Source organism: Balaenoptera borealis (assembly GCF_965194805.1).
Source record: "Balaenoptera borealis genome assembly, chromosome: 2".
Taxonomy (NCBI): domain Eukaryota; kingdom Metazoa; phylum Chordata; class Mammalia; order Artiodactyla; family Balaenopteridae; genus Balaenoptera; species Balaenoptera borealis.
The window spans coordinates 141,949,264-141,974,692 of NC_138867.1; positions in this window are offsets into that span (position 1 = coordinate 141,949,264).

Consider the following 25,429-nt stretch of genomic DNA (forward strand, 5'->3'; position numbering starts at 1 on the left):
TTCTGCAGAGTGGCTGTTGGCAATTTACATCCCGCCCATCAGCGTAGCAAGGCTCCCGTTTCTCCATGGCCTGTCCTGCATTTCTGGTTTTGACACTTTATTCAGCATGGCCCTTTTGACCGATGGGAAGCGAGACTTCTTTGTAGCGCTGATTTGCCTTTCCAGGTTGCTTGGTTGGCCAAAAAGGGCGTATGCGTTTTTTCCTGAATATATTCAGGAAAAAACGCATACGCCCTTTTTGGCCAAGGGCATCATTGTCGAGGTTTTGCCGCTTTTCCCGTGCTTTAAAGGCGATTCGAATCTTCCTCCTGAAATCTGTTTCCTGCAATTCTGCCTTGCTTTCAAATCCTCTTTGTTGTCTTCCGTCAATATATTTGTGGACGAGAGTTATCATTTATAACTCTGCAGGTTTGTGAATTGCAGTGCCCCTGAGCTCCATTTTTCAACTCGCTTTCTTGGGAGCTGGCCGCAAAAGCGCAGGATTGCTTCAGGCCCTATTCTGGTCCCGGGCGGCAGGCTGAGCCTGTGGTTAATTCTTCTTCCTGATGGGAAAATAGAGTGACCTGTGCCTGTCCCAACACCTAGAGCTAGTGTCTCATTGGTTCCCCCTCTTCCCGTTCATCCTCAGGACAAATTGCAACCTGTACGGAACAGGAGGTTAAAGGTGCTGATTCTCCAAGGAGGGAGATTGCTAGTAAAGCGGCTGGAATGGCGAACCCGAGCACAAGGAGATGAGAAATGAGGTGCGTGTTAGAAACCTTTCCCGATCACACGGTGTACCATCTTCTGGGATTCTCATGCATGTTTTCGATGTAGGAAGATGCCCTTGAACCTGGAGATTTGGGACCCATGGGATGGGTACCACGCAGTATTACTCTAAAGGGTCTGCGTTTGCTCACCCAACCTCACCAAACCTCTCAGCCCCAAGAGTGTCCACCCTTATGCCTCAATCAGCTGTGGGTCTAGATATGGTCAATCCAGGTGGCATCACAGCCCTTGAACGAATTTTGTAAGAATTTCTCTCTCTTTCACTGTCTTTGTTTCACGGGTTTTTAAAAGTAATGGATTTTTATAAAGGGGTTTAGCTGTTTTTTACTGCTGTGTTTATGCCGCTTTACACCCACTTGACTCACATACAGAGAGATATCAATACATAGGTTTTAAGATTCTTACTAGTCAGATATATTCTTGGGCGGTGAATAGGGGGTTTTGAGTCCAGATCACTGAGCAAGGAGTAGGTCTTGTCTATTACATATTGGGTTTATGGAACGGTCTCTGAGCTAATTTGAAACCCTTGTTTTATGCATCACCCCACCTCACCTTTCCCGTTAAGCAGCCATAGTGTGTTTTCTAAACGTGTGACTCTCTTCTGTTTTGTAATTCAGTTCAAGGGTAGCGGTTTTTACATTCCCTCTATAAGTGATATCTTATGATAAGTGTCGTTTTCTGTGTGGCTTATTTCACTTAGAATCGTCGTACCTAAATCCACTCATCATGCTGCTACTAGCCTTATGACGTTGATTTCATGGCTGAGTGATATTCCATTGTACAAAAGGACCACAACTTCTTTATCCATTTTTCTCTTTCCTGGGATATTTAAGGTGTAACGAAGTGGAGGTTCTTGTCAACAGAGCAGCCCTAAACTTTGGGGTGCCTGTGCCTTGCTGATTTTTAGTTTTCCCAATTTATACGCCCGTGAGTGGAAGTGCCCTATGCTCTCTAAGCTGAGTGTTTTCGATGTTTCAGGACACACCGTACACTTCTGCAGAGTGGCTGTTGGCAATTTACATCCCGCCCATCAGCGTAGCAAGGCTCCCGTTTCTCCATGGCCTGTCCTGCATTTCTGGTTTTGACACTTTATTCAGCATGGCCCTTTTGACCGATGGGAAGCGAGACTTCTTTGTAGCGCTGATTTGCCTTTCCAGGTTGCTTGGTTGGCCAAAAAGGGCGTATGCGTTTTTTCCTGAATATATTCAGGAAAAAACGCATACGCCCTTTTTGGCCAAGGGCATCATTGTCGAGGTTTTGCCGCTTTTCCCGTGCTTTAAAGGCGATTCGAATCTTCCTCCTGAAATCTGTTTCCTGCAATTCTGCCTTGCTTTCAAATCCTCTTTGTTGTCTTCCGTCAATATATTTGTGGACGAGAGTTATCATTTATAACTCTGCAGGTTTGTGAATTGCAGTGCCCCTGAGCTCCATTTTTCAACTCGCTTTCTTGGGAGCTGGCCGCAAAAGCGCAGGATTGCTTCAGGCCCTATTCTGGTCCCGGGCGGCAGGCTGAGCCTGTGGTTAATTCTTCTTCCTGATGGGAAAATAGAGTGACCTGTGCCTGTCCCAACACCTAGAGCTAGTGTCTCATTGGTTCCCCCTCTTCCCGTTCATCCTCAGGACAAATTGCAACCTGTACGGAACAGGAGGTTAAAGGTGCTGATTCTCCAAGGAGGGAGATTGCTAGTAAAGCGGCTGGAATGGCGAACCCGAGCACAAGGAGATGAGAAATGAGGTGCGTGTTAGAAACCTTTCCCGATCACACGGTGTACCATCTTCTGGGATTCTCATGCATGTTTTCGATGTAGGAAGATGCCCTTGAACCTGGAGATTTGGGACCCATGGGATGGGTACCACGCAGTATTACTCTAAAGGGTCTGCGTTTGCTCACCCAACCTCACCAAACCTCTCAGCCCCAAGAGTGTCCACCCTTATGCCTCAATCAGCTGTGGGTCTAGATATGGTCAATCCAGGTGGCATCACAGCCCTTGAACGAATTTTGTAAGAATTTCTCTCTCTTTCACTGTCTTTGTTTCACGGGTTTTTAAAAGTAATGGATTTTTATAAAGGGGTTTAGCTGTTTTTTACTGCTGTGTTTATGCCGCTTTACACCCACTTGACTCACATACAGAGAGATATCAATACATAGGTTTTAAGATTCTTACTAGTCAGATATATTCTTGGGCGGTGAATAGGGGGTTTTGAGTCCAGATCACTGAGCAAGGAGTAGGTCTTGTCTATTACATATTGGGTTTATGGAACGGTCTCTGAGCTAATTTGAAACCCTTGTTTTATGCATCACCCCACCTCACCTTTCCCGTTAAGCAGCCATAGTGTGTTTTCTAAACGTGTGACTCTGTTCTGTTTTGTAATTCAGTTCAAGGGTAGCGGTTTTACATTCCCTCTATAAGTGATATCTTATGATAAGTGTCGTTTTCTGTGTGGCTTATTTCACTTAGAATCGTCGTACCTAAATCCACTCATCATGCTGCTACTAGCCTTATGACGTTGATTTCATGGCTGAGTGATATTCCATTGTACAAAAGGACCACAACTTCTTTATCCATTTTTCTCTTTCCTGGGATATTTAAGGTGTAACGAAGTGGAGGTTCTTGTCAACAGAGCAGCCCTAAACTTTGGGGTGCCTGTGCCTTGCTGATTTTTAGTTTTCCCAATTTATACGCCCGTGAGTGGAAGTGCCCTATGCTCTCTAAGCTGAGTGTTTTCGATGTTTCAGGACACACCGTACACTTCTGCAGAGTGGCTGTTGGCAATTTACATCCCGCCCATCAGCGTAGCAAGGCTCCCGTTTCTCCATGGCCTGTCCTGCATTTCTGGTTTTGACACTTTATTCAGCATGGCCCTTTTGACCGATGGGAAGCGAGACTTCTTTGTAGCGCTGATTTGCCTTTCCAGGTTGCTTGGTTGGCCAAAAAGGGCGTATGCGTTTTTTCCTGAATATATTCAGGAAAAAACGCATACGCCCTTTTTGGCCAAGGGCATCATTGTCGAGGTTTTGCCGCTTTTCCCGTGCTTTAAAGGCGATTCGAATCTTCCTCCTGAAATCTGTTTCCTGCAATTCTGCCTTGCTTTCAAATCCTCTTTGTTGTCTTCCGTCAATATATTTGTGGACGAGAGTTATCATTTATAACTCTGCAGGTTTGTGAATTGCAGTGCCCCTGAGCTCCATTTTTCAACTCGCTTTCTTGGGAGCTGGCCGCAAAAGCGCAGGATTGCTTCAGGCCCTATTCTGGTCCCGGGCGGCAGGCTGAGCCTGTGGTTAATTCTTCTTCCTGATGGGAAAATAGAGTGACCTGTGCCTGTCCCAACACCTAGAGCTAGTGTCTCATTGGTTCCCCCTCTTCCCGTTCATCCTCAGGACAAATTGCAACCTGTACGGAACAGGAGGTTAAAGGTGCTGATTCTCCAAGGAGGGAGATTGCTAGTAAAGCGGCTGGAATGGCGAACCCGAGCACAAGGAGATGAGAAATGAGGTGCGTGTTAGAAACCTTTCCCGATCACACGGTGTACCATCTTCTGGGATTCTCATGCATGTTTTTGATGTAGGAAGATGCCCTTGAACCTGGAGATTTGGGACCCATGGGATGGGTACCACGCAGTATTACTCTAAAGGGTCTGCGTTTGCTCACCCAACCTCACCAAACCTCTCAGCCCCAAGAGTGTCCACCCTTATGCCTCAATCAGCTGTGGGTCTAGATATGGTCAATCCAGGTGGCATCACAGCCCTTGAACGAATTTTGTAAGAATTTCTCTCTCTTTCACTGTCTTTGTTTCACGGGTTTTTAAAAGTAATGGATTTTTATAAAGGGGTTTAGCTGTTTTTTACTGCTGTGTTTATGCCGCTTTACACCCACTTGACTCACATACAGAGAGATATCAATACATAGGTTTTAAGATTCTTACTAGTCAGATATATTCTTGGGCGGTGAATAGGGGGTTTTGAGTCCAGATCACTGAGCAAGGAGTAGGTCTTGTCTATTACATATTGGGTTTATGGAACGGTCTCTGAGCTAATTTGAAACCCTTGTTTTAGGCATCACCCCACCTCACCTTTCCCGTTAAGCAGCCATAGTGTGTTTTCTAAACGTGTGACTCTGTTCTGTTTTGTAATTCAGTTCAAGGGTAGCGGTTTTACATTCCCTCTATAAGTGATATCTTATGATAAGTGTCGTTTTCTGTGTGGCTTATTTCACTTAGAATCGTCGTACCTAAATCCACTCATCATGCTGCTACTAGCCTTATGACGTTGATTTCATGGCTGAGTGATATTCCATTGTACAAAAGGACCACAACTTCTTTATCCATTTTTCTCTTTCCTGGGATATTTAAGGTGTAACGAAGTGGAGGTTCTTGTCAACAGAGCAGCCCTAAACTTTGGGGTGCCTGTGCCTTGCTGATTTTTAGTTTTCCCAATTTATACGCCCATGAGTGGAAGTGCCCTAGGCTCTCTAAGCTGAGTTTTTTCGATGTTTCAGGACACACCGTACACTTCTCCAGAGTGGCTGTTGGCAATTTACATCCCGCCCATCAGCGTAGCAAGGCTCCCGTTTCTCCATGGCCTGTCCTGCATTTCTGGGTTTGACACTTTATTCAGCGTGGCCCATTTAACCGATGGGAAGCGAGACTTCTTTGTAGCGCTGATTTGCCTTTCCAGGTTGCTTGGTTGGCCAAAAAGGGCGTATGCGTTTTTTCCTGAATATATTCAGGAAAAAACGCATACGCCCTTTTTGGCCAAGGGCATCATTGTCGAGGTTTTGCCGCTTTTCCCGTGCTTTAAAGGCGATTCGAATCTACCTCCTGAAATCTGTTTCCTGCAATTCTGCCTTGCTTTCAAATCCTCTTCGTTGTCTTCCGTCAGTATATTTGTGGACGAGAGTTATCATTTATAACTCTGCAGGTTTGTGAATTGCAGTGCCCCTGAGCTCCATTTTTCAACTCGCTTTCTTGGGAGCTGGCCGCAAAAGCGCAGGATTGCTTCAGGCCCTATTTTGGTCCCGGGCTGCAGGCTGAGGCTGTGGTTAATTCTTCTTCCTGATGGGAAAATAGAGTGACCTGTGCCTGTCCCAACACCTAGAGCTAGTGTCTCATTGGTTCCCCCTCTTCCCGTTCATCCTCAGGACAAATTGCAACCTGTACGGAACAGGAGGTTAAAGGTGCTGATTCTCCAAGGAGGGAGATTGCTAGTAAAGCGGCTGGAATGGCGAACCCGAGCACAAGGAGATGAGAAATGAGGTGCGTGTTAGAAACCTTTCCCGATCACACGGTGTACCATCTTCTGGGATTCTCATGCATGTTTTCGATGTAGGAAGATGCCCTTGAACCTGGAGATTTGGGACCCATGGGATGGGTACCACGCAGTATTACTCTAAAGGGTCTGCGTTTGCTCACCCAACCTCACCAAACCTCTCAGCCCCAAGAGTGTCCACCCTTATGCCTCAATCAGCTGTGGGTCTAGATATGGTCAATCCAGGTGGCATCACAGCCCTTGAACGAATTTTGTAAGAATTTCTCTCTCTTTCACTGTCTTTGTTTCACGGGTTTTTAAAAGTAATGGATTTTTATAAAGGGGTTTAGCTGTTTTTTACTGCTGTGTTTATGCCGCTTTACACCCACTTGACTCACATACAGAGAGATATCAATACATAGGTTTTAAGATTCTTACTAGTCAGATATATTCTTGGGCGGTGAATAGGGGGTTTTGAGTCCAGATCACTGAGCAAGGAGTAGGTCTTGTCTATTACATATTGGGTTTATGGAACGGTCTCTGAGCTAATTTGAAACCCTTGTTTTATGCATCACCCCACCTCACCTTTCCCGTTAAGCAGCCATAGTGTGTTTTCTAAACGTGTGACTCTGTTCTGTTTTGTAATTCAGTTCAAGGGTAGCGGTTTTACATTCCCTCTATAAGTGATATCTTATGATAAGTGTCGTTTTCTGTGTGGCTTATTTCACTTAGAATCGTCGTACCTAAATCCACTCATCATGCTGCTACTAGCCTTATGACGTTGATTTCATGGCTGAGTGATATTCCATTGTACAAAAGGACCACAACTTCTTTATCCATTTTTCTCTTTCCTGGGATATTTAAGGTGTAACGAAGTGGAGGTTCTTGTCAACAGAGCAGCCCTAAACTTTGGGGTGCCTGTGCCTTGCTGATTTTTAGTTTTCCCAATTTATACGCCCGTGAGTGGAAGTGCCCTATGCTCTCTAAGCTGAGTGTTTTCGATGTTTCAGGACACACCGTACACTTCTGCAGAGTGGCTGTTGGCAATTTACATCCCGCCCATCAGCGTAGCAAGGCTCCCGTTTCTCCATGGCCTGTCCTGCATTTCTGGTTTTGACACTTTATTCAGCATGGCCCTTTTGACCGATGGGAAGCGAGACTTCTTTGTAGCGCTGATTTGCCTTTCCAGGTTGCTTGGTTGGCCAAAAAGGGCGTATGCGTTTTTTCCTGAATATATTCAGGAAAAAACGCATACGCCCTTTTTGGCCAAGGGCATCATTGTCGAGGTTTTGCCGCTTTTCCCGTGCTTTAAAGGCGATTCGAATCTTCCTCCTGAAATCTGTTTCCTGCAATTCTGCCTTGCTTTCAAATCCTCTTTGTTGTCTTCCGTCAATATATTTGTGGACGAGAGTTATCATTTATAACTCTGCAGGTTTGTGAATTGCAGTGCCCCTGAGCTCCATTTTTCAACTCGCTTTCTTGGGAGCTGGCCGCAAAAGCGCAGGATTGCTTCAGGCCCTATTCTGGTCCCGGGCGGCAGGCTGAGCCTGTGGTTAATTCTTCTTCCTGATGGGAAAATAGAGTGACCTGTGCCTGTCCCAACACCTAGAGCTAGTGTCTCATTGGTTCCCCCTCTTCCCGTTCATCCTCAGGACAAATTGCAACCTGTACGGAACAGGAGGTTAAAGGTGCTGATTCTCCAAGGAGGGAGATTGCTAGTAAAGCGGCTGGAATGGCGAACCCGAGCACAAGGAGATGAGAAATGAGGTGCGTGTTAGAAACCTTTCCCGATCACACGGTGTACCATCTTCTGGGATTCTCATGCATGTTTTTGATGTAGGAAGATGCCCTTGAACCTGGAGATTTGGGACCCATGGGATGGGTACCACGCAGTATTACTCTAAAGGGTCTGCGTTTGCTCACCCAACCTCACCAAACCTCTCAGCCCCAAGAGTGTCCACCCTTATGCCTCAATCAGCTGTGGGTCTAGATATGGTCAATCCAGGTGGCATCACAGCCCTTGAACGAATTTTGTAAGAATTTCTCTCTCTTTCACTGTCTTTGTTTCACGGGTTTTTAAAAGTAATGGATTTTTATAAAGGGGTTTAGCTGTTTTTTACTGCTGTGTTTATGCCGCTTTACACCCACTTGACTCACATACAGAGAGATATCAGTACATAGGTTTTAAGATTCTTACTAGTCAGATATATTCTTGGGTGGTGAATAGGGGGTTTTGAGTCCAGATCACTGAGCAAGGAGTAGGTCTTGTCTATTACATATTGGGTTTATGGAACGGTCTCTGAGCTAATTTGAAACCCTTGTTTTATGCATCACCCCACCTCACCTTTCCCGTTAAGCAGCCATAGTGTGTTTTCTAAACGTGTGACTCTGTTCTGTTTTGTAATTCAGTTCAAGGGTAGCGGTTTTACATTCCCTCTATAAGTGATATCTTATGATAAGTGTCGTTTTCTGTGTGGCTTATTTCACTTAGAATCGTCGTACCTAAATCCACTCATCATGCTGCTACTAGCCTTATGACGTTGATTTCATGGCTGAGTGATATTCCATTGTACAAAAGGACCACAACTTCTTTATCCATTTTTCTCTTTCCTGGGATATTTAAGGTGTAACGAAGTGGAGGTTCTTGTCAACAGAGCAGCCCTAAACTTTGGGGTGCCTGTGTCTTGCTGAGTTTTAGTTTTCCCAATTTATACGCCCATGAGTGGAAGTGCCCTATGCTCTCTAAGCTGAGTTTTTTCGATGTTTCAGGACACACCGTACACTTCTGCAGAGTGGCTGTTGGCAATTTACATCCCGCCCATCAGCGTAGCAAGGCTCCCGTTTCTCCATGGCCTGTCCTGCATTTCTGGGTTTGACACTTTATTCAGCGTGGCCCATTTAACCGATGGGAAGCGAGACTTCTTTGTAGCGCTGATTTGCCTTTCCAGGTTGCTTGGTTGGCCAAAAAGGGCGTATGCGTTTTTTCCTGAATATATTCAGGAAAAAACGCATACGCCCTTTTTGGCCAAGGGCATCATTGTCGAGGTTTTGCCGCTTTTCCCGTGCTTTAAAGGCGATTCGAATCTACCTCCTGAAATCTGTTTCCTGCAATTCTGCCTTGCTTTCAAATCCTCTTCGTTGTCTTCCGTCAGTATATTTGTGGACGAGAGTTATCATTTATAACTCTGCAGGTTTGTGAATTGCAGTGCCCCTGAGCTCCATTTTTCAACTCGCTTTCTTGGGAGCTGGCCGCAAAAGCGCAGGATTGCTTCAGGCCCTATTCTGGTCCCGGGCGGCAGGCTGAGCCTGTGGTTAATTCTTCTTCCTGATGGGAAAATAGAGTGACCTGTGCCTGTCCCAACACCTAGAGCTAGTGTCTCATTGGTTCCCCCTCTTCCCGTTCATCCTCAGGACAAATTGCAACCTGTACGGAACAGGAGGTTAAAGGTGCTGATTCTCCAAGGAGGGAGATTGCTAGTAAAGCGGCTGGAATGGCGAACCCGAGCACAAGGAGATGAGAAATGAGGTGCGTGTTAGAAACCTTTCCCGATCACACGGTGTACCATCTTCTGGGATTCTCATGCATGTTTTCGATGTAGGAAGATGCCCTTGAACCTGGAGATTTGGGACCCATGGGTTGGGTACCACGCAGTATTACTCTAAAGGGTCTGCGTTTGCTCACCCAACCTCACCAAACCTCTCAGCCCCAAGAGTGTCCACCCTTATGCCTCAATCAGCTGTGGGTCTAGATATGGTCAATCCAGGTGGCATCACAGCCCTTGAACGAATTTTGTAAGAATTTCTCTCTCTTTCACTGTCTTTGTTTCACGGGTTTTTAAAAGTAATGGATTTTTATAAAGGGGTTTAGCTGTTTTTTACTGCTGTGTTTATGCCGCTTTACACCCACTTGACTCACATACAGAGAGATATCAATACATAGGTTTTAAGATTCTTACTAGTCAGATATATTCTTGGGCGGTGAATAGGGGGTTTTGAGTCCAGATCACTGAGCAAGGAGTAGGTCTTGTCTATTACATATTGGGTTTATGGAACGGTCTCTGAGCTAATTTGAAACCCTTGTTTTATGCATCACCCCACCTCACCTTTCCCGTTAAGCAGCCATAGTGTGTTTTCTAAACGTGTGACTCTGTTCTGTTTTGTAATTCAGTTCAAGGGTAGCGATTTTACTTTCCCTCTATAAGTGATATCTTATGATAAGTGTCGTTTTCTGTGTGGCTTATTTCACTTAGAATCGTCGTACCTAAATCCACTCATCATGCTGCTACTAGCCTTATGACGTTGATTTCATGGCTGAGTGATATTCCATTGTACAAAAGGACCACAACTTCTTTATCCATTTTTCTCTTTCCTGGGATATTTAAGGTGTAACGAAGTGGAGGTTCTTGTCAACAGAGCAGCCCTAAACTTTGGGGTGCCTGTGCCTTGCTGATTTTTAGTTTTCCCAATTTATACGCCCGTGAGTGGAAGTGCCCTATGCTCTCTAAGCTGAGTGTTTTCGATGTTTCAGGACACACCGTACACTTCTGCAGAGTGGCTGTTGGCAATTTACATCCCGCCCATCAGCGTAGCAAGGCTCCCGTTTCTCCATGGCCTGTCCTGCATTTCTGGGTTTGACACTTTATTCAGCGTGGCCCATTTGACCGATGGGAAGCGAGACTTCTTTGTAGCGCTGATTTGCCTTTCCAGGTTGCTTGGTTGGCCAAAAAGGGCGTATGCGTTTTTTCCTGAATATATTCAGGAAAAAACGCATACGCCCTTTTTGGCCAAGGGCATCATTGTCGAGGTATTGCCGCTTTTCCCGTGCTTTAAAGGCGATTCGAATCTACCTCCTGAAATCTGTTTCCTGCAATTCTGCCTTGCTTTCAAATCCTCTTCGTTGTCTTCCGTCAATATATTTGTGGATGAGAGTTATCATTTATAACTCTGCAGGTTTGTGAATTGCAGTGCCCCTGAGCTCCATTTTTCAACTCGCTTTCTTGGGAGCTGGCCGCAAAAGCGCAGGATTGCTTCAGGCCCTATTCTGGTCCCGGGCTGCAGGCTGAGGCTGTGGTTAATTCTTCTTCCTGATGGGAAAATAGAGTGACCTTTGCCTGTCCCAACACCTAGAGCTAGTGTCTCATTGGTTCCCCCTCCTCCCGTTCATCCTCAGGACAAATTGCAACCTGTACGGAACAGGAGGTTAAAGGTGCTGATTCTCCAAGGAGGGAGATTGCTAGTAAAGCGGCTGGAATGGCGAACCCGAGCAGAAGGAGATGAGAAATGAGGTGCGTGTTAGAAACCTTTCCCGATCACACGGTGTACCATCTTCTGGGATTCTCATGCATGTTTTCGATGTAGGAAGATGCCCTTGAACCTGGAGATTTGGGACCCATGGGTTGGGTACCACGCAGTATTACTCTAAAGGGTCTGCGTTTGCTCACCCAACCTCACCAAACCTCTCAGCCCCAAGAGTGTCCACCCTTATGCCTCAATCAGCTGTGGGTCTAGATATGGTCAATCCAGGTGGCATCACAGCCCTTGAACGAATTTTGTAAGAATTTCTCTCTCTTTCACTGTCTTTGTTTCACGGGTTTTTAAAAGTAATTGATTTTTATAAAGGGGTTTAGCTGTTTTTTACTGCTGTGTTTATGCCGCTTTACACCCACTTGACTCACATACAGAGAGATATCAATACATAGGTTTTAAGATTCTTACTAGTCAGATATATTCTTGGGCGGTGAATAGGGGGTTTTGAGTCCAGATCACTGAGCAAGGAGTAGGTCTTGTCTATTACATATTGGGTTTATGGAACGGTCTCTGAGCTAATTTGAAACCCTTGTTTTATGCATCACCCCACCTCACCTTTCCCGTTAAGCAGCCATAGTGTGTTTTCTAAACGTGTGACTCTGTTCTGTTTTGTAATTCAGTTCAAGGGTAGCGATTTTACTTTCCCTCTATAAGTGATATCTTATGATAAGTGTCGTTTTCTGTGTGGCTTATTTCACTTAGAATCGTCGTACCTAAATCCACTCATCATGCTGCTACTAGCCTTATGACGTTGATTTCATGGCTGAGTGATATTCCATTGTACAAAAGGACCACAACTTCTTTATCCATTTTTCTCTTTCCTGGGATATTTAAGGTGTAACGAAGTGGAGGTTCTTGTCAACAGAGCAGCCCTAAACTTTGGGGTGCCTGTGCCTTGCTGATTTTTAGTTTTCCCAATTTATACGCCCGTGAGTGGAAGTGCCCTATGCTCTCTAAGCTGAGTGTTTTCGATGTTTCAGGACACACCGTACACTTCTGCAGAGTGGCTGTTGGCAATTTACATCCCGCCCATCAGCGTAGCAAGGCTCCCGTTTCTCCATGGCCTGTCCTGCATTTCTGGGTTTGACACTTTATTCAGCGTGGCCTATTTGACCGATGGGAAGCGAGACTTCTTTGTAGCGCTGATTTGCCTTTCCAGGTTGCTTGGTTGGCCAAAAAGGGCGTATGCGTTTTTTCCTGAATATATTCAGGAAAAAACGCATACGCCCTTTTTGGCCAAGGGCATCATTGTCGAGGTATTGCCGCTTTTCCCGTGCTTTAAAGGCGATTCGAATCTACCTCCTGAAATCTGTTTCCTGCAATTCTGCCTTGCTTTCAAATCCTCTTCGTTGTCTTCCGTCAATATATTTGTGGATGAGAGTTATCATTTATAACTCTGCAGGTTTGTGAATTGCAGTGCCCCTGAGCTCCATTTTTCAACTCGCTTTCTTGGGAGCTGGCCGCAAAAGCGCAGGATTGCTTCAGGCCCTATTCTGGTCCCGGGCTGCAGGCTGAGGCTGTGGTTAATTCTTCTTCCTGATGGGAAAATAGAGTGACCTTTGCCTGTCCCAACACCTAGAGCTAGTGTCTCATTGGTTCCCCCTCCTCCCGTTCATCCTCAGGACAAATTGCAACCTGTACGGAACAGGAGGTTAAAGGTGCTGATTCTCCAAGGAGGGAGATTGCTAGTAAAGCGGCTGGAATGGCGAACCCGAGCAGAAGGAGATGAGAAATGAGGTGCGTGTTAGAAACCTTTCCCGATCACACGGTGTACCATCTTCTGGGATTCTCATGCATGTTTTCGATGTAGGAAGATGCCCTTGAACCTGGAGATTTGGGACCCATGGGTTGGGTACCATGCAGTATTACTCTAAAGGGTCTGCGTTTGCTCACCCAACCTCACCAAACCTCTCAGCCCCAAGAGTGTCCACCCTTATGCCTCAATCAGCTGTGGGTCTAGATATGGTCAATCCAGGTGGCATCACAGCCCTTGAACGAATTTTGTAAGAATTTCTCTCTCTTTCACTGTCTTTGTTTCACGGGTTTTTAAAAGTAATTGATTTTTATAAAGGGGTTTAGCTGTTTTTTACTGCTGTGTTTATGCCGCTTTACACCCACTTGACTCACATACAGAGAGATATCAATACATAGGTTTTAAGATTCTTACTAGTCAGATATATTCTTGGGCGGTGAATAGGGGGTTTTGAGTCCAGATCACTGAGCAAGGAGTAGGTCTTGTCTATTACATATTGGGTTTATGGAACGGTCTCTGAGCTAATTTGAAACCCTTGTTTTATGCATCACCCCACCTCACCTTTCCCGTTAAGCAGCCATAGTGTGTTTTCTAAACGTGTGACTCTGTTCTGTTTTGTAATTCAGTTCAAGGGTAGCGATTTTACTTTCCCTCTATAAGTGATATCTTATGATAAGTGTCGTTTTCTGTGTGGCTTATTTCACTTAGAATCGTCGTACCTAAATCCACTCATCATGCTGCTACTAGCCTTATGACGTTGATTTCATGGCTGAGTGATATTCCATTGTACAAAAGGACCACAACTTCTTTATCCATTTTTCTCTTTCCTGGGATATTTAAGGTGTAACGAAGTGGAGGTTCTTGTCAACAGAGCAGCCCTAAACTTTGGGGTGCCTGTGCCTTGCTGATTTTTAGTTTTCCCAATTTATACGCCCGTGAGTGGAAGTGCCCTATGCTCTCTAAGCTGAGTGTTTTCGATGTTTCAGGACACACCGTACACTTCTGCAGAGTGGCTGTTGGCAATTTACATCCCGCCCATCAGCGTAGCAAGGCTCCCGTTTCTCCATGGCCTGTCCTGCATTTCTGGGTTTGACACTTTATTCAGCGTGGCCTATTTGACCGATGGGAAGCGAGACTTCTTTGTAGCGCTGATTTGCCTTTCCAGGTTGCTTGGTTGGCCAAAAAGGGCGTATGCGTTTTTTCCTGAATATATTCAGGAAAAAACGCATACGCCCTTTTTGGCCAAGGGCATCATTGTCGAGGTTTTGCCGCTTTTCCCGTGCTTTAAAGGCGATTCGAATCTACCTCCTGAAATCTGTTTCCTGCAATTCTGCCTTGCTTTCAAATCCTCTTCGTTGTCTTCCGTCAATATATTTGTGGATGAGAGTTATCATTTATAACTCTGCAGGTTTGTGAATTGCAGTGCCCCTGAGCTCCATTTTTCAACTCGCTTTCTTGGGAGCTGGCCGCAAAAGCGCAGGATTGCTTCAGGCCCTATTCTGGTCCCGGGCTGCAGGCTGAGGCTGTGGTTAATTCTTCTTCCTGATGGGAAAATAGAGTGACCTGTGCCTGTCCCAACACCTAGAGCTAGTGTCTCATTGGTTCCCCCTCCTCCCGTTCATCCTCAGGACAAATTGCAACCTGTACGGAACAGGAGGTTAAAGGTGCTGATTCTCCAAGGAGGGAGATTGCTAGTAAAGCGGCTGGAATGGCGAACCCGAGCAGAAGGAGATGAGAAATGAGGTGCGTGTTAGAAACCTTTCCCGATCACACGGTGTACCATCTTCTGGGATTCTCATGCATGTTTTCGATGTAGGAAGATGCCCTTGAACCTGGAGATTTGGGACCCATGGGTTGGGTACCATGCAGTATTACTCTAAAGGGTCTGCGTTTGCTCACCCAACCTCACCAAACCTCTCAGCCCCAAGAGTGTCCACCCTTATGCCTCAATCAGCTGTGGGTCTAGATATGGTCAATCCAGGTGGCATCACAGCCCTTGAACGAATTTTGTAAGAATTTCTCTCTCTTTCACTGTCTTTGTTTCACGGGTTTTTAAAAGTAATTGATTTTTATAAAGGGGTTTAGCTGTTTTTTACTGCTGTGTTTATGCCGCTTTACACCCACTTGACTCACATACAGAGAGATATCAATACATAGGTTTTAAGATTCTTACTAGTCAGATATATTCTTGGGCGGTGAATAGGGGGTTTTGAGTCCAGATCACTGAGCAAGGAGTAGGTCTTGTCTATTACATATTGGGTTTATGGAACGGTCTCTGAGCTAATTTGAAACCCTTGTTTTATGCATCACCCCACCTCACCTTTCCCGTTAAGCAGCCATAGTGTGTTTTCTAAACGTGTGACTCTGTTCTGTTTTGTAATTCAGTTCAAGGGTAGCGATTTTACTTTCCCTCTATAAGTGATATCTTATGATAAGTGTCGTTTTCTGTGTGGCTTATTTCACTTAGAATCGTCGTACCTAAATCCACTCATCATGCTGCTACTAGCCTTATGACGTTGATTTCATGGCTGAGTGATATTCCATTGTACAAAAGGACCACAACTTCTTTATCCATTTTTCTCTTTCCTGGGATATTTAAGGTGTAACGAAGTGGAGGTTCTTGTCAACAGAGCAGCCCTAAACTTTGGGGTGCCTGTGCCTTGCTGATTTTTAGTTTTCCCAATTTATACGCCCGTGAGTGGAAGTGCCCTATGCTCTCTAAGCTGAGTGTTTTCGATGTTTCAGGACACACCGTACACTTCTGCAGAGTGGCTGTTGGCAATTTACATCCCGCCCATCAGCGTAGCAAGGCTCCCGTTTCTCCATGGCCTGTCCTGCATTTCTGGGTTTGACACTTTATTCAGCGTGGCCTATTTGACCGATGGGAAGCGAGACTTCTTTGTAGCGCTGATTTGCCTTTCCAGGTTGCTTGGTTGGCCAAAAAGGGCGTATGCGTTTTTTCCTGAATATATTCAGGAAAAAACGCATACGCCCTTTTTGGCCAAGGGCATCATTGTCGAGGTATTGCCGCTTTTCCCGTGCTTTAAAGGCGATTCGAATCTACCTCCTGAAATCTGTTTCCTGCAATTCTGCCTTGCTTTCAAATCCTCTTCGTTGTCTTCCGTCAATATATTTGTGGATGAGAGTTATCATTTATAACTCTGCAGGTTTGTGAATTGCAGTGCCCCTGAGCTCCATTTTTCAACTCGCTTTCTTGGGAGCTGGCCGCAAAAGCGCAGGATTGCTTCAGGCCCTATTCTGGTCCCGGGCTGCAGGCTGAGGCTGTGGTTAATTCTTCTTCCTGATGGGAAAATAGAGTGACCTTTGCCTGTCCCAACACCTAGAGCTAGTGTCTCATTGGTTCCCCCTCCTCCCGTTCATCCTCAGGACAAATTGCAACCTGTACGGAACAGGAGGTTAAAGGTGCTGATTCTCCAAGGAGGGAGATTGCTAGTAAAGCGGCTGGAATGGCGAACCCGAGCAGAAGGAGATGAGAAATGAGGTGCGTGTTAGAAACCTTTCCCGATCACACGGTGTACCATCTTCTGGGATTCTCATGCATGTTTTCGATGTAGGAAGATGCCCTTGAACCTGGAGATTTGGGACCCATGGGTTGGGTACCATGCAGTATTACTCTAAAGGGTCTGCGTTTGCTCACCCAACCTCACCAAACCTCTCAGCCCCAAGAGTGTCCACCCTTATGCCTCAATCAGCTGTGGGTCTAGATATGGTCAATCCAGGTGGCATCACAGCCCTTGAACGAATTTTGTAAGAATTTCTCTCTCTTTCACTGTCTTTGTTTCACGGGTTTTTAAAAGTAATTGATTTTTATAAAGGGGTTTAGCTGTTTTTTACTGCTGTGTTTATGCCGCTTTACACCCACTTGACTCACATACAGAGAGATATCAATACATAGGTTTTAAGATTCTTACTAGTCAGATATATTCTTGGGCGGTGAATAGGGGGTTTTGAGTCCAGATCACTGAGCAAGGAGTAGGTCTTGTCTATTACATATTGGGTTTATGGAACGGTCTCTGAGCTAATTTGAAACCCTTGTTTTATGCATCACCCCACCTCACCTTTCCCGTTAAGCAGCCATAGTGTGTTTTCTAAACGTGTGACTCTGTTCTGTTTTGTAATTCAGTTCAAGGGTAGCGATTTTACTTTCCCTCTATAAGTGATATCTTATGATAAGTGTCGTTTTCTGTGTGGCTTATTTCACTTAGAATCGTCGTACCTAAATCCACTCATCATGCTGCTACTAGCCTTATGACGTTGATTTCATGGCTGAGTGATATTCCATTGTACAAAAGGACCACAACTTCTTTATCCATTTTTCTCTTTCCTGGGATATTTAAGGTGTAACGAAGTGGAGGTTCTTGTCAACAGAGCAGCCCTAAACTTTGGGGTGCCTGTGCCTTGCTGATTTTTAGTTTTCCCAATTTATACGCCCGTGAGTGGAAGTGCCCTATGCTCTCTAAGCTGAGTGTTTTCGATGTTTCAGGACACACCGTACACTTCTGCAGAGTGGCTGTTGGCAATTTACATCCCGCCCATCAGCGTAGCAAGGCTCCCGTTTCTCCATGGCCTGTCCTGCATTTCTGGGTTTGACACTTTATTCAGCGTGGCCTATTTGACCGATGGGAAGCGAGACTTCTTTGTAGCGCTGATTTGCCTTTCCAGGTTGCTTGGTTGGCCAAAAAGGGCGTATGCGTTTTTTCCTGAATATATTCAGGAAAAAACGCATACGCCCTTTTTGGCCAAGGGCATCATTGTCGAGGTTTTGCCGCTTTTCCCGTGCTTTAAAGGCGATTCGAATCTACCTCCTGAAATCTGTTTCCTGCAATTCTGCCTTGCTTTCAAATCCTCTTCGTTGTCTTCCGTCAGTATATTTGTGGATGAGAGTTATCATTTATAACTCTGCAGGTTTGTGAATTGCAGTGCCCCTGAGCTCCATTTTTCAACTCGCTTTCTTGGGAGCTGGCCGCAAAAGCGCAGGATTGCTTCAGGCCCTATTTTGGTCCCGGGCTGCAGGCTGAGGCTGTGGTTAATTCTTCTTCCTGATGGGAAAATAGAGTGACCTGTGCCTGTCCCAACACCTAGAGCTAGTGTCTCATTGGTTCCCCCTCTTCCCGTTCATCCTCAGGACAAATTGCAACCTGTATGGAACAGGAGGTTAAAGGTGCTGATTCTCCAAGGAGGGAGATTGCTAGTAAAGCGGCTGGAATGGCGAACCCGAGCACAAGGAGATGAGAAATGAGGTGCGTTTTAGAAACCTTTCCCGATCACACGGTGTACCATCTTCTGGGATTCTCATGCATGTTTTCGATGTAGGAAGATGCCCTTGAACCTGGAGATTTGGGACCCATGGGATGGGTACCACGCAGTATTACTCTAAAGGGTCTGCGTTTGCTCACCCAACCTCACCAAACCTCTCAGCCCCAAGAGTGTCCACCCTTATGCCTCAATCAGCTGTGGGTCTAGATATGGTCAATCCAGGTGGCATCACAGCCCTTGAACGAATTTTGTAAGAATTTCTCTCTCTTTCACTGTCTTTGTTTCACGGGTTTTTAAAAGTAATGGATTTTTATAAAGGGGTTTAGCTGTTTTTTACTGCTGTGTTTATGCCGCTTTACACCCACTTGACTCACATACAGAGAGATATCAATACATAGGTTTTAAGATTCTTACTAGTCAGATATATTCTTGGGCGGTGAATAGGGGGTTTTGAGTCCAGATCACTGAGCAAGGAGTAGGTCTTGTCTATTACATATTGGGTTTATGGAACGGTCTCTGAGCTAATTTGAAACCCTTGTTTTATGCATCACCCCACCTCACATTTCCCGTTAAGCAGCCATAGTGTGTTTTCTAAACGTGTGACTCTGTTCGGTTTTGTAATTCAGTTCAAGGGTAGCGGTTTTACATTCCCTCTATAAGTGATATCTTATGATAAGTGTCTTTTTCTGTGTGACTTATTTCACTTAGAATCGTCGTACCTAAATCCACTCATCATGCTGCTACTAGCCTTATGACGTTGATTTCATGGCTGAGTGATATTCCATTGTACAAAAGGACCACAACTTCTTTATCCATTTTTCTCTTTCCTGGGATATTTAAGGTGTAACGAAGTGGAGGTTCTTGTCAACAGAGCAGCCCTAAACTTTGGGGTGCCTGTGCCTTGCTGATTTTTAGTTTTCCCAATTTATACGCCCGTGAGTGGAAGTGCCCTATGCTCTCTAAGCTGAGTGTTTTCGATGTTTCAGGACACACCGTACACTTCTGCAGAGTGGCTGTTGGCAATTTACATCCCGCCCATCAGCGTAGCAAGGCTCCCGTTTCTCCATGGCCTGTCCTGCATTTCTGGTTTTGACACTTTATTCAGCATGGCCCTTTTGACCGATGGGAAGCGAGACTTCTTTGTAGCGCTGATTTGCCTTTCCAGGTTGCTTGGTTGGCCAAAAAGGGCGTATGCGTTTTTTCCTGAATATATTCAGGAAAAAACGCATACGCCCTTTTTGGCCAAGGGCATCATTGTCGAGGTTTTGCCGCTTTTCCCGTGCTTTAAAGGCGATTCGAATCTTCCTCCTGAAATCTGTTTCCTGCAATTCTGCCTTGCTTTCAAATCCTCTTTGTTGTCTTCCGTCAATATATTTGTGGACGAGAGTTATCATTTATAACTCTGCAGGTTTGTGAATTGCAGTGCCCCTGAGCTCCATTTTTCAACTCGCTTTCTTGGGAGCTGGCCGCAAAAGCGCAGGATTGCTTCAGGCCCTATTCTGGTCCCGGGCGGCAGGCTGAGCCTGTGGTTAATTCTTCTTCCTGATGGGAAAATAGAGTGACCTGTGCCTGTCCCAACACCTAGAGCTAGTGTCTCATTGGTTCCCCCTCTTCCCGTTCATCCTCAGGACAAATTGCAACCTGTACGGAACAGGAGGTTAAAGGTGCTGATTCTCCAAGGAGGGAGATTGCTAGTAAAGCGGCTGGAATGGCGAACCCGAGCACAAGGAGATGAGAAATGAGGTGCGTGTTAGAAACCTTTCCCGATCACACGGTGTACCATCTTCTGGGATTCTCATGCATGTTTTCGATGTAGGAAGATGCCCTTGAACCTGGAGATTTGGGACCCATGGGTTGGGTACCATGCAGTATTACTCTAAAGGGTCTGCGTTTGCTCACCCAACCTCACCAAACCTCTCAGCCCCAAGAGTGTCCACCCTTATGCCTCAATCAGCTGTGGGTCTAGATATGGTCAATCCAGGTGGCATCACAGCCCTTGAACGAATTTTGTAAGAATTTCTCTCTCTTTCACTGTCTTTGTTTCACGGGTTTTTAAAAGTAATTGATTTTTATAAAGGGGTTTAGCTGTTTTTTACTGCTGTGTTTATGCCGCTTTACACCCACTTGACTCACATACAGAGAGATATCAATACATAGGTTTTAAGATTCTTACTAGTCAGATATATTCTTGGGCGGTGAATAGGGGGTTTTGAGTCCAGATCACTGAGCAAGGAGTAGGTCTTGTCTATTACATATTGGGTTTATGGAACGGTCTCTGAGCTAATTTGAAACCCTTGTTTTATGCATCACCCCACCTCACCTTTCCCGTTAAGCAGCCATAGTGTGTTTTCTAAACGTGTGACTCTGTTCTGTTTTGTAATTCAGTTCAAGGGTAGCGATTTTACTTTCCCTCTATAAGTGATATCTTATGATAAGTGTCGTTTTCTGTGTGGCTTATTTCACTTAGAATCGTCGTACCTAAATCCACTCATCATGCTGCTACTAGCCTTATGACGTTGATTTCATGGCTGAGTGATATTCCATTGTACAAAAGGACCACAACTTCTTTATCCATTTTTCTCTTTCCTGGGATATTTAAGGTGTAACGAAGTGGAGGTTCTTGTCAACAGAGCAGCCCTAAACTTTGGGGTGCCTGTGCCTTGCTGATTTTTAGTTTTCCCAATTTATACGCCCGTGAGTGGAAGTGCCCTATGCTCTCTAAGCTGAGTGTTTTCGATGTTTCAGGACACACCGTACACTTCTGCAGAGTGGCTGTTGGCAATTTACATCCCGCCCATCAGCGTAGCAAGGCTCCCGTTTCTCCATGGCCTGTCCTGCATTTCTGGGTTTGACACTTTATTCAGCGTGGCCTATTTGACCGATGGGAAGCGAGACTTCTTTGTAGCGCTGATTTGCCTTTCCAGGTTGCTTGGTTGGCCAAAAAGGGCGTATGCGTTTTTTCCTGAATATATTCAGGAAAAAACGCATACGCCCTTTTTGGCCAAGGGCATCATTGTCGAGGTATTGCCGCTTTTCCCGTGCTTTAAAGGCGATTCGAATCTACCTCCTGAAATCTGTTTCCTGCAATTCTGCCTTGCTTTCAAATCCTCTTCGTTGTCTTCCGTCAATATATTTGTGGATGAGAGTTATCATTTATAACTCTGCAGGTTTGTGAATTGCAGTGCCCCTGAGCTCCATTTTTCAACTCGCTTTCTTGGGAGCTGGCCGCAAAAGCGCAGGATTGCTTCAGGCCCTATTCTGGTCCCGGGCTGCAGGCTGAGGCTGTGGTTAATTCTTCTTCCTGATGGGAAAATAGAGTGACCTGTGCCTGTCCCAACACCTAGAGCTAGTGTCTCATTGGTTCCCCCTCCTCCCGTTCATCCTCAGGACAAATTGCAACCTGTACGGAACAGGAGGTTAAAGGTGCTGATTCTCCAAGGAGGGAGATTGCTAGTAAAGCGGCTGGAATGGCGAACCCGAGCACAAGGAGATGAGAAATGAGGTGCGTTTTAGAAACCTTTCCCGATCACACGGTGTACCATCTTCTGGGATTCTCATGCATGTTTTCGATGTAGGAAGATGCCCTTGAACCTGGAGATTTGGGACCCATGGGATGGGTACCACGCAGTATTACTCTAAAGGGTCTGCGTTTGCTCACCCAACCTCACCAAACCTCTCAGCCCCAAGAGTGTCCACCCTTATGCCTCAATCAGCTGTGGGTCTAGATATGGTCAATCCAGGTGGCATCACAGCCCTTGAACGAATTTTGTAAGAATTTCTCTCTCTTTCACTGTCTTTGTTTCACGGGTTTTTAAAAGTGATTGATTTTTATAAAGGGGTTTAGCTGCTTTTCACTGCTGTGTTTATGCCGCTTTACACCCACTTGACTCACTTACAGAGATATATCAATACATAGGTTTTAAGATTCTTACTAGTCAGATATATTCTTGGGCGGTGAATAGGGGGTTTTGAGTCCAGATCACTGAGCAAGGAGTAGGTCTTGTCTATTACATATTGGGTTTATGGAACGGTCTCTGAGCTAATTTGAAACCCTTGTTTTATGCATCACCCAACCTCACCTTTCCCGTTAAGCAGCCATAGTGTGTTTTCTAAACGTGTGACTCTGTTCGGTTTTGTAATTCAGTTCAAGGGTAGCGGTTTTACATTCCCTCTATAAGTGATATCTTATGATAAGTGTCTTTTTCTGTGTGACTTATTTCACTTAGAATCGTCGTACCTAAATCCACTCATCATGCTGCTACTAGCCTTATGACGTTGATTTCATGGCTGAGTGATATTCCATTGTACAAAAGGACCACAACTTCTTTATCCATTTTTCTCTTTCCTGGGATATTTAAGGTGTAACGAAGTGGAGGTTCTTGTCAACAGAGCAGCCCTAAACTTTGGGGTGCCTGTGCCTTGCTGATTTTTAGTTTTCCCAATTTATACGCCCGTGAGTGGAAGTGCCCTATGCTCTCTAAGCTGAGTGTTTTCGATGTTTCAGGACACACCGTACACTTCTGCAGAGTGGCTGTTGGCAATTTACATCCCGCCCATCAGCGTAGCAAGGCTCCCGTTTCTCCATGGCCTGTCCTGCATTTCTGGTTTTGACACTTTATTCAGCATGGCCCTTTTGACCGATGGGAAGCGAGACTTCTTTGTAGCGCTGATTTGCCTTTCCAGGTTGCTTGGTTGGCCAAAAAGGGCGTATGCGTTTTTTCCTGAATATATTCAGGAAAAAACGCATACGCCCTTTTTGGCCAAGGGCATCATTGTCGAGGTTTTGCCGCTTTTCCCGTGCTTTAAAGGCGATTCGAATCTTCCTCCTGAAATCTGTTTCCTGCAATTCTGCCTTGCTTTCAAATCCTCTTTGTTGTCTTCCGTCAATATATTTGTGGACGAGAGTTATCATTTATAACTCTGCAGGTTTGTGAATTGCAGTGCCCCTGAGCTCCATTTTTCAACTCGCTTTCTTGGGAGCTGGCCGCAAAAGCGCAGGATTGCTTCAGGCCCTATTCTGGTCCCGGGCGGCAGGCTGAGCCTGTGGTTAATTCTTCTTCCTGATGGGAAAATAGAGTGACCTGTGCCTGTCCCAACACCTAGAGCTAGTGTCTCATTGGTTCCCCCTCTTCCCGTTCATCCTCAGGACAAATTGCAACCTGTACGGAACAGGAGGTTAAAGGTGCTGATTCTCCAAGGAGGGAGATTGCTAGTAAAGCGGCTGGAATGGCGAACCCGAGCACAAGGAGATGAGAAATGAGGTGCGTGTTAGAAACCTTTCCCGATCACACGGTGTACCATCTTCTGGGATTCTCATGCATGTTTTCGATGTAGGAAGATGCCCTTGAACCTGGAGATTTGGGACCCATGGGTTGGGTACCATGCAGTATTACTCTAAAGGGTCTGCGTTTGCTCACCCAACCTCACCAAACCTCTCAGCCCCAAGAGTGTCCACCCTTATGCCTCAATCAGCTGTGGGTCTAGATATGGTCAATCCAGGTGGCATCACAGCCCTTGAACGAATTTTGTAAGAATTTCTCTCTCTTTCACTGTCTTTGTTTCACGGGTTTTTAAAAGTAATTGATTTTTATAAAGGGGTTTAGCTGTTTTTTACTGCTGTGTTTATGCCGCTTTACACCCACTTGACTCACATACAGAGAGATATCAATACATAGGTTTTAAGATTCTTACTAGTCAGATATATTCTTGGGCGGTGAATAGGGGGTTTTGAGTCCAGATCACTGAGCAAGGAGTAGGTCTTGTCTATTACATATTGGGTTTATGGAACGGTCTCTGAGCTAATTTGAAACCCTTGTTTTATGCATCACCCCACCTCACCTTTCCCGTTAAGCAGCCATAGTGTGTTTTCTAAACGTGTGACTCTGTTCTGTTTTGTAATTCAGTTCAAGGGTAGCGATTTTACTTTCCCTCTATAAGTGATATCTTATGATAAGTGTCGTTTTCTGTGTGGCTTATTTCACTTAGAATCGTCGTACCTAAATCCACTCATCATGCTGCTACTAGCCTTATGACGTTGATTTCATGGCTGAGTGATATTCCATTGTACAAAAGGACCACAACTTCTTTATCCATTTTTCTCTTTCCTGGGATATTTAAGGTGTAACGAAGTGGAGGTTCTTGTCAACAGAGCAGCCCTAAACTTTGGGGTGCCTGTGCCTTGCTGATTTTTAGTTTTCCCAATTTATACGCCCGTGAGTGGAAGTGCCCTATGCTCTCTAAGCTGAGTGTTTTCGATGTTTCAGGACACACCGTACACTTCTGCAGAGTGGCTGTTGGCAATTTACATCCCGCCCATCAGCGTAGCAAGGCTCCCGTTTCTCCATGGCCTGTCCTGCATTTCTGGGTTTGACACTTTATTCAGCGTGGCCTATTTGACCGATGGGAAGCGAGACTTCTTTGTAGCGCTGATTTGCCTTTCCAGGTTGCTTGGTTGGCCAAAAAGGGCGTATGCGTTTTTTCCTGAATATATTCAGGAAAAAACGCATACGCCCTTTTTGGCCAAGGGCATCATTGTCGAGGTATTGCCGCTTTTCCCGTGCTTTAAAGGCGATTCGAATCTACCTCCTGAAATCTGTTTCCTGCAATTCTGCCTTGCTTTCAAATCCTCTTCGTTGTCTTCCGTCAATATATTTGTGGATGAGAGTTATCATTTATAACTCTGCAGGTTTGTGAATTGCAGTGCCCCTGAGCTCCATTTTTCAACTCGCTTTCTTGGGAGCTGGCCGCAAAAGCGCAGGATTGCTTCAGGCCCTATTCTGGTCCCGGGCTGCAGGCTGAGGCTGTGGTTAATTCTTCTTCCTGATGGGAAAATAGAGTGACCTGTGCCTGTCCCAACACCTAGAGCTAGTGTCTCATTGGTTCCCCCTCCTCCCGTTCATCCTCAGGACAAATTGCAACCTGTACGGAACAGGAGGTTAAAGGTGCTGATTCTCCAAGGAGGGAGATTGCTAGTAAAGCGGCTGGAATGGCGAACCCGAGCACAAGGAGATGAGAAATGAGGTGCGTTTTAGAAACCTTTCCCGATCACACGGTGTACCATCTTCTGGGATTCTCATGCA